Consider the following 10,665-nt stretch of genomic DNA (forward strand, 5'->3'; position numbering starts at 1 on the left):
CTATCATTTTCCAAATCGATTGATAATTTTAAGCACAAACTATTTCTAAAAAGATGGGATTTTTCTTCACTTTTCAAAAAAGTATAATTTCAAAGTATTTAATGTGAATCAACCTAATGAAATAACAAAAAATCAAATAACATTATTTATAAGGCAAAACATAATATTTTTGTTCTAAGCATTGGATGTGTGTACAATTTAATGACACATCTTACACAAAGAATATTATGTTTTGCAAAATGAAGAACAAAGAACAATATTGTGAATGCTAAAAATTGGACATGATCCTGAGAGGGCCACAGTCAGCACTCGAGGAAGAAGCTGAGGCCTCCCCTTAGTGACCTCGGGCACGCCAAGCACCCTCGTGTCTCACCCCACGCGAGACCCATTCCTCACAAAAGGCCTTTGCGAAATAGCCCGTCTTGCCCCACGTAAGACCCTTGCGAAGCCGTGACCCTTGGTGCATCTCACCTGGCCTTGCCCAGATGAAGGTCTGAAAGGCCACTTTTTGGATTGCATCGCCTCGTACGCCCACAAAGGGCGCCGCACACCCGCACACCTCGGTCTCGTGCACCACAGCCTCGCACACTCGCGCACCTGCTCACCACGGCCTCGCTCACCCACGCACCACGGCCTCACGCACCCGCGCACCACGGCCCCACGCACCTCGGCCTCGCGCACCCGCGCACCATAGCCTTGCGCACCGCGGCCTCGCGCACCATGGCCTTGTGCCCAGATATGCGCTTGGGGTCGAGAGCCCCTTCTCATCTCATTTTCTTAGGGCCATCTCATGAAATCCTTGGTTGTCAGGCATTTAGAAATAACATGTAAGGATTGTCGCACTTGAAGCCCTTAGGAATAAGGTACCTTGCGAGGGTGAAAACTTGTGGCTCGAGGAGTTCGTACAAATACGAGATGTACCTACAAACCAAGAGGAGGCGAATTACGTACAGAGGTACGGCCCTGAATGCCCTAGGTGTCTGACCATAAACACCACACCAGACAAGTAGTGGTCGTACGAACATGGTACCTGATGTGGTCCTTCCCAGCCAACCTCTGACACTCGTACTAAATGAGTAGTGGAGGCATATTCAGGTACTAAAGTAGAGGCGCTCCCACATATTCTGACCATGTACTAAAGCCGACACCACAACCTTTTACTCCACAACCACCTGTGCCACTACATCTGATGCCACTTCCCTGACAATGTACTTACGAACAATCTGGTCCCCTGGAACCACAATGTATTAGGGGCCATTAGAACCCACTATAAAAGGAACCTCACTTCATCATTGAAGGGGGTTGGAAAAATACTGTAGCTTGGTTTCAAGAGAAATACAAGTTATTTTCCCCATTTCCTTCTGCAACTATTTTCTAAGTTTCTTATTAGACTTTTGAAGTTCTTCATTTATAAGCACTATACTTTGTTTTTTCTAACTTAACATCGTTGACGAGTTCTCACCATCAACAAATATTATCTAACAATCCAAAATATGACATATTAAAGATGAAAGACATATATGAAGAAGAAAAATCTATAAACTTTGTTGCATTACAAGGGAAATGAACATACAACATAAATATTATCTAGTTACAACTTGCGTCATCATGATCTTAATAATCTTATGAAAAAGATTAGAAGCACATAACTAGAATAGAAATTACAAAATAAATAAAATACATACTTGAAAATGCTTTTGAAAAACACTAAAATGGAAGAGAGAATGGTAGAAAAGATGATGGTTACCCAAAAATTAAGCACCCCAAAAATGGTTTTGAAATTCCATATTTATAGCCAAATTGAGAGCATTAAAATAATCAACTTAAATTAATTAAATTGATTAAATTAATAAAACAAAGTAAATAAGGCATGTAGAGGTAAATTATAGGGTGTAATGATGATTTTTGTGGTGAAATATGTGAAAAAATTGGGTAAAAAGTTGGCATTTTTGGACAAAGGGACAAGGGGACAAATGATTGGCTCAAGGAAAATTGGCAACTGACTTGGTGGGCTGGCTGGGAGGCTTCAGGCGGCTGGAGGCGCAAGCCCAATTGGCTGCAGGCGGCCCAGGAGGAAGGCTGGGGAGAGTTGGGCCAAAGGGCTTGGCTGGCAGGCGGGCCCACGGTTGGGCCTGGGACTTCGGGCTGGTAGCGTGATGGGTCGAGCTGGGCAGGCCCACGGTGGCTGGGAGAAGGGCCTCCTTTTTGCTTTATTTTCTCTCAAAAATGCCACATTTGTTCACTTTTTTTTTCTTTACTTCTTTCATTTTCTTTGAAATAATGCAACTTGCCTCTAACAAAATAATCATAAATTAAATATTTTCACTAATAAAATTTATCATATAAATTCCATGAAAATATTAATTAAAATTTAATTTACATAACATTTAATTTAACAAAAAATCATATTTTTAACGCATTAATTTCAAATAATTAAACTGCAACATATTATAATAAAATATCTATAAAAATACATTAAAATCTACAAAATTACAATAAGACTAATAAATTTAAAATTACTTAAAAACTTAATAAGTTACTTAAAAACTCAAAGACTAAGCAACAATTAGTATACAAAATATGGTAAAATAACTCTATTTTGTAGAGTTATCACACCTCCAAACTTAAAGTTTTGCTAGTCCTCAAGCAAAAGAAAATTTGAAACACATATTTTTTTTATTGGTGATATAAACATGATTTTCTCAAAAATTGCACAATGAAAATAAATCTAAAAAATTATTATGAATAAAAGTTAAGCTTATGTAATTAATTAAATTTTTAATTTTTGCTTTTAAAAAGAAGTTTTCATTAAAATTATTTTTCACTTAAACTTATAGGAAATAAAAGTATTCTTGTTATGAAAAATGTGATTTTTGTTACGAGCAAAATTGACCCAATAATTAAAGACAAAGCTTAAAAATTATTCATATTTTTAAGAGAATTAAATTCAAACTCAATCAAGACTTTTATCATTGAAAATGAAAAATATCACCAAAAAAATTTTCCATTATTTTTTAACAAGACAACAATATATATATATATATTTATATATATATATTTCAAACAAACCACACAAAACACAATAAAACAAAAATTAACATAAACATAAACAATAAAAACAACACAAAACATAAACGCAATAAATCATACTCTCCTAATGATAATGGCCATATAAACTTAATACCCCCAAACTTAATTTAAACATTGTCCTCAATGTGTCAAAATATAAATATAAATTAAAATTTACAAGAGGTTAGAGTTTAGAATGGTCATACCTCATTGTGGTGCAACGTCAAGAGAGTAAAAGATACAACAAACAAAAATTAAATCACACATAAAACAAACAAGACACAAGTTATCAAGATCAATAGGAATCAAAAAGCTTGGTAAACAGGGTTCTCAAGAAGGATCTCATCCACTTCATTAGTTTTTAATTCTAAAAATGGTTTTAATTTTTGTCCATTAACTTTAAAAATATCACCATTGTCAATTTCGATAGCTCCATGTGGAAAAACAACTCGAACAATATAAGGACCGGTCCACCTAGAGCGTAATTTTTCCAGGAATAAATACAAACGAGAGTTGTATAAAATAACTTTTTGACCTGGAGAAAAATCTTTTCTCAAAATATTTTTATCATGGTAAAATTTCATACGATCATTATATATATATTTTTAATAGTCATATGCATCATTCCTCATTTCGTCTAGTTCATTTAGTTGAAGCTTTCGTTTCTCACCTGCCTTGTCTAAAGAAAAATTTAACTGCTTAATAGCCCAAAATGCTCTATGTGTTAACTCAACAGGTAAGTGGCACGCCTTCCCATACAAAAGTCTGTAGGGTGACATGCCAATGGGAATTTTTTACGCGATACGATACGCCCATAATGCATCAGTGATTCTTAAGGACCAATCTTTCCTAGTTGGGTTCACAATTTTTTCTAAAATGTGCTTAACTTCCCTATTAGACACTACAACTTGACCACTAGTTTGTGGGTGATATAGTGTTGAGACTTTGTGTAATGCCATATTGTTTCATCAAATGTTAAAATGGCTTATTATAAAAGTGTGTACCATTATCACTAATGATAGCTCGTGGTGAACCAAAACATAAAAATATACTTTCTTTCAAAAATCGAAGCACAACTTTATGGTCATTAGTGTGGCATGCAATAGCTTCAACCCATTTAGACACATAATCAACTCCAACAAGAATATAAATATTACCAAAAGAGTTAGGAAATGGTCCCCATAAAATCAATGCCCCAAACATCGAATATGTCAACAATAAGAATATGATTTAAATGCATCATGTTTCTTTTAGTTAAACTTCCTAACTTTTGGAAAGGCTCACAAGCTTTACAATAAACATATGTATCATGAAAGATAGTAGGCCAATAAAAACCACATTGTAAAACTTTAGCAGCTGTTTTCTTACCAGTAAAATGTCCTCCACGTGCATGATCGTGATAAAAATATATGATTTTAGATTGGTCACAATTTAGAATGCATCTTCTAATTATTTGATCAGGGCAGCATTTAAATAAGTAAGGATCATCCTATATAAAAAATTTCACCTCAGAATAAAATTTAGATTTGTCATGTTTAGACCAATGAGATGGTATTTCTTTAGTGACCAAATAATTAACACTATCAGCATACCAAGGCAAGGAAGAAACATGCATCAATTGTTCATCAGAAAAAGTTTCAGTGATAGGAGTGGAGTCATGTATAGTTTCAACAACTAGTCTAGATAAATGATCAGCAACAACATTTTCAGATCCTTTTTTATCACATATTTCTAAGTCAAATTCTTGTAAAAGTAGGATCCAACGGATCAAACGAGACTTAGCATTTTTTTTCGACAAGAGATATTTTAATGCAGGATGATCAGAATAGACAATAATTTTATATCCTAACAGATAAGACCTAAATTTCTCCAATGCAAAAACAATAGCAAATAATTCTTTCTCGGTTGTGGAATAATTTAATTGAGCATCATTTAAAGTTTTGCTAGCATAGTAAATTACATGAGGTATTTTTTCAAGTCTCTGTCCTAAGACAACACCTATAGCATAATCAGAAGCATCACACATTATTTCTAAAGGTATTTTTCAATCAGGGGGTCGAATAATGGGTGCAGTAGTCAATAAATTTTTCACTTTTTTAAAGGCAACATGTCAATTATTATCAAAGACAAAAGCATTTTCTTTTCCAAGTAAATGGCATAAAGGCCGAGAAATTTTGCTAAAGTCTTTTATATCTCCTATAGAAGCCGGCATGGCCTAAGAATGATCTAATTTCTTTCACAACTTTAGGTGGGGGAAGTTTTGAAATAAGATAAACTTTAGCTTTATCAACTTCTATTCCTTCAGATGAGATTACATGACCTAAAACAATTCCTTTTTTAACCATAAATTGGCATTTTCCCTAGTAAGCACAAGATTTTTCTCTTTGCAACGAATCAAAACAAGTGAAAGATGGTGCAAACATTCATCAAAGGAGGAACCAAACACAGAAAAATCATCCATAAACATTTCAAGAAATCTTTCAACCATGTCAGAAAAAATTGAAACCATACACCTTTGAAAAGTCGCAGATGCATTGCATAATCCAAAAGGCATGCGACGATAGGAAAAAGTCCCAAAAGGGCATGTAAATGTAGTCTTTTCTTGATCTTTTGGGGAAATGGGGATTTGGTTATATCCCGAATACCCATCAAGAAAGCAATGTTATGCATGGCCAGCTAAACGTTCAAGCATTTGATCAGTAAAAGGTAATGGAAAATGGTCTTTTCTAGTAACATTATTTAGCTTTTTATAGTATATGCACACTCTCCACCCCGTTTGTACTCTAGTAAGAATTAATTCATTTTTCTCGTTTTCAACAACTGTGATCCCAGACTTCTTAGGAACAACTTGAACTGGACTAACCCATTGACTATCAGAAATATGTTAAATGATACCTACATCTAATAATTTAATGACCTCTTCTCTAACTACTTCTTTCATATTTGGATTTAGCCTTCTTTGACATTCCCGAGAGGTTTTAGCATTCTCTTCTAGATGGATTCTATGCATACATATGGATGGGATAATTCCTTTAATGTCTCTAATGGTCCAACCTATGGCTTCTTTATGTTTTCTAAGGACATCTAACAATTTATCTTCTTGTTCTTTATCTAAGGTGGATGCTATGATAACAGGTAAGGTTTCAGACTCTCCTAGAAAAGAATATTTTAAATTTTCTAGCAAAAGTTTAAGGTCTGACTTTGGAGACTCGGAAATTGATTGAATGTGATCTAAGGGTGAAAAAGGTTAAACTTTGGTTTCATTTAAGGGTATAGCCTCTAGCAAAGAATTCACATTATCATTAGAATTGTCAACATGCAAGTTCATACCAAAGTATTTTTCACAAAAGTCAAGTAAGTCATTTCCATCATTTTCACAAATACTAGCTATCATGTTAACTTCATGCACTTCCTCACACTCAATAGATTTAGCAACATTAAAAACATTCAATTCAACAGTCATATTTCCAAAATACCATTACGACAATTAATGATTGCATTAGATGTAGCTAAGAATGGTCTACCTAAAATGATAGGAATTTGAGCGTGCACATTTTCCACAGGTTGAGTATCAAGAACAATGAAGTCAACAGGAAAATAAATTTATCAACTTTTATCAAAACATCCTCTATAATGCCTCTAGGAATTTTCACAAAACGATCGGTTAATTGAAGAGTTATAGAAGTAGGCTTTACTTCACCAAGGCCAAGTTGCTTATAAACAGAATAAGGCAATAAATTCACACTAGCACCCAAATCAAGTAAAGTCTTGTTAATAAAATGATCACCAATAATGCATGAAATTGTGGGACACCCAGGATCTTTATATTTAAAAAGACTCTTATATTGAATAATGGAACTACCTTGTTCAGTTAAAAATGTCTTTTTAGGAACATTAGTGTTTCTTTTAACAGTACAAAGATCCTTTAAAAATTTAGAGTATGCATGAATTTGTTTAATGGCATCTAAGAAATGGATATTGATACTAACTTGTCTAAAATCTTTTAAGATGTCATTATATTGGCCGCCTTTTTTGATTGGAAGTAATCTGTGTGGGAATGGGGCTTTTGGAATGAAAAGATGGATTGGAGTTTCCTTGATTGAAGAGTCATTGGCATTAGAACTAGAAGGTTGACTCTTTTCTTTTTCTTTTTCATCATCGGGTGTGTAATCGGGTTTGACAATGTTCTTTTTGAACCTAAGAGTTGAAATTGATTTGACTTCTCCATTATGACTAGACTTTCCTATCTCATATTGACCTTTTGGATTAGGGATAGGTTGACTAGGGAATGTTCCTTTCTCTCTATCAGCTAAAGCAGTAGTGAGTTGTCCTACTTGTGTCTCGAGTTTGGTAATTGATTGAGACTGATTTTGTAGGATTTGTTGAGTGGATTGCATAAATTATTGTAAAGTATCTTCTAAGGAATGTTTCCTTTGTTGAGGATATGGTTGATTTTGTGGGGCATGAGTTTGGTTTTGCGTGTTGCATTGGTGCCCTTGATTCATTTGAGGTTGGTTTTGTCTCCAAAAAAAGTTTGGATGGTTTCTCCAATTTGGATTATAAGTGGATGAAAATGGGCTATCATTTGGTTTTCCATAAGCATGAAGAGCAGTGGCCTCCTCATAAAAGGCTTCTTGGTAGGAAGGACATGATTGGGCATTATGGCAAGGACTAGAACATATAGAACACACATCTTTTCTTGGTTGTATTGGAGAATTTATATTTTCGCTTATGGCTAAAGCTTCTACTTTTCTCGCTAATTTGTCTAAGGATGTTCTTAAGTTTAATTCATCTTTTACTTCATATCTTCCTCCTATTTTTGGTGAATTAGTTGACCTAGACCTAGGATCAAAATAATTCCATTGTTGTGACTTGACAGATAAATCTTCAAGGGCGTCTCAAGCCTCTTGTCCTTGAAATTTTAAAAAAATTCTGGTATGCATAGATTGAATCAATTGACAATTAGAGGGAGTCAAACCATCATAAAAATATTTTACAAGTCTCCATTTTTCAAAACCATGATGAGGACATTTTAATAATAAATCTTTCCCAACATTCATAAAACTCTTCATGATCTTTTTGAAAAAACTCGGAGATTTCTCTCCTTAGACTATCAGTTTTAGACATAGGAAAATATTTCACCAAGAATTTATTATAAAGTTGATCCCATGTAGTTATAGACCCCATGGGAAGGGAATTTAACCAAGCTTTTGATTTGTCTTTTAATGAAAAAGGGAACATTCTTAGTTTGACTGACTCATCAGAAATTTTTTGAAATTTAAATGTTGAGCAAATTTCTAAGAAATCTTTGACATGCATGTAAGGATCATCTCTATCTAACCCATAAAAAGATGGTAACAATTGAATGATTGATGGTTTAAGCTCAAAATGGGTAGCAGAAGTGGTAGGAAGAACAATACATGAATGAGCATTAGATGAAATAGGTACAAAATACTCAAGCAATGTTTTTTCAAGCACAACATTTTCATCAACAGGATTCCCAGTAATATTAGCAATTGGTTCCATGATGCTCAAATTTTTACTAACACTTTCAATTTCAAACAAAGCTAAACGTCTTTTTACTAATCGATTTTTAGAGTTACGTTTCCAATGATGCATACAATTTTTACAAACAAGGCAACAAAGATGATCTCAAACAAACAATTTTCCAATGTGGAAGATTAGTTAAAACTGCAACCATAGAGCATATTTAGAATTTTTAGAGATTTCACAACAATATAATTTTTATGATTTACTTGTCCCCAGGCCTATTTGATTCCACTTACTCGTACACTATTAACAACTCCCCGAGGTTAATTAGTAGAGGCGGATTGGGAATTTTGTTCAAATTTTCTTTAAGTAAAAATTGCTTATGGTGAAAGGACAAGATTTAGGTTTCTCCTTTTTTTTCAAGTATTTTTCCACAATTACACAATAACATGATAAAAGACAAAGAAAAATAAGGTAAAATTAAATAAGACTATTAAAAATTAGGCAAGAGTAGGGAGGCATAGCATGTCATCAACCATAACAAAAATAAGGTAAAAATTAGGAGGCATAAGTGCCGTCAACTAAAACATAAGATAAAAGACTAGGAGGCAAAATTGTCATCAACTAGCTAGAAGGAAAAATTGCCATCAACTAGTAACTTGCAAAAAAAAATAATAAAATAACAACAAGATAAATAAATAAAATTACAACAAATGTTAGGAGGCAAAATTTCCGTCAACTAACAAAGATATACAAGGAACAAAGTTACAACAGAATTAGGAGTGACAAGTGCCATCAACTATAAAAATTAAAAATATAGATTGATAGGAGGCACAAGTGCCGTCAGCTAAAAAAACAATAAATACAACTATATAAGTAAGTTTTTTTTATGGGTGGTAGAACCGTCCCAATTTTTCTTTTTATCTTTTTTTTTAGTTTTTATATAAATATATATTTTTTATATTTTTGTATATATATTTTTTTTTAAGTGCAAAAATTAAAATAACTAGTAGAAGAATTCACTAACCTTGAGATAAATTTCGTTTCTTTTCTTGCAACTCCCCGGCAATGACGCTAAAAACTTGATGGATCCAAAATGGGTATGTTTTAAATATGTATATCGCAAGCGCACGAATTGTTCATATAGAATAGTGATCGTGTAAGCAAGGATTTTGAACCCAAATGAGTTGTCTAAAATAAAAATAAAAAAACTATTTTAAACCAAACTTAATAAATTCTAACCTAGCTCCAAAAATTGATGAGATTTAATGTCATGAACATAAAATAAAAGATTTAAAGTAAAGCTATTTCAAAGAATAAAAATAAACCAATTATGATTTGAAAATAAGTTGTAAAAGAAAGATTATTAAGATACTAGAATCCACAAAATACAAGTTTAATAATACTTATTAGTATATTGATTCCCAAGTTTTAGTGATAGTTAAAATAAGTCAAACTATCATTTTCCAAATAGATTGATAATTTTAAGCACAAACTATTTCTAAAACGATAGGATTTTTCTTCACTTTTCAAAAAAGTATAATTTCAAAATATTTAATGCGAATCAACCTAATGAAACAAAAAAAAATCAAATAACATTATTTATAAGGCAAAACATAATATTTTTGTTCTAAGCATTGGATGTGTACAATTTAATGACACATCTTACACAAAGAATATTATGTTTTGCAAAATGAAGAACAAAGTGCAATATTATCTAACAATCCAAAATATGAGATGTTAAATATGAAAGACATATATGAAGAAAAAAATCCATAAACTTTGTTGCATTACAAGGGAAATGAACATACAATATAAATATTATCTAGTTACAAGTTACTTCATCATGATCTTGATAATCTTATGAAAAAGATTAGAAGCACATAACTAGAATAGAAATTACAAAATAAATAAAATACATACTTGAAAATGCTCTTGAAAAACACTAAAATGGAAGATAGAATGGTAGAAAAGATGATGGTTACCCAAAAATGAAGCACCCCAAAAATGGTCTTGAAATTCCATATTTATAGCCAAAATGAGAGCATTAAAATAATCAACTTAAATTAATTAAATTGATTAAATTAATTAAACAAAGTAAATATG

General features: G+C 32.7%; 1 pseudogene; it reads left to right on the top strand.

Annotated features, from left to right (window-relative positions):
- The first annotated feature begins 8,082 nt into the window (after positions 1-8,082).
- Positions 8,083-8,181, top strand: LOC133813030 (small nucleolar RNA R71; annotated as a pseudogene).
- Positions 8,182-10,665: the final 2,484 nt, after the last annotated feature.

Source organism: Humulus lupulus, chromosome 1 (genome assembly GCF_963169125.1).
Source record: "Humulus lupulus chromosome 1, drHumLupu1.1, whole genome shotgun sequence".
NCBI lineage: Eukaryota > Viridiplantae > Streptophyta > Magnoliopsida > Rosales > Cannabaceae > Humulus > Humulus lupulus.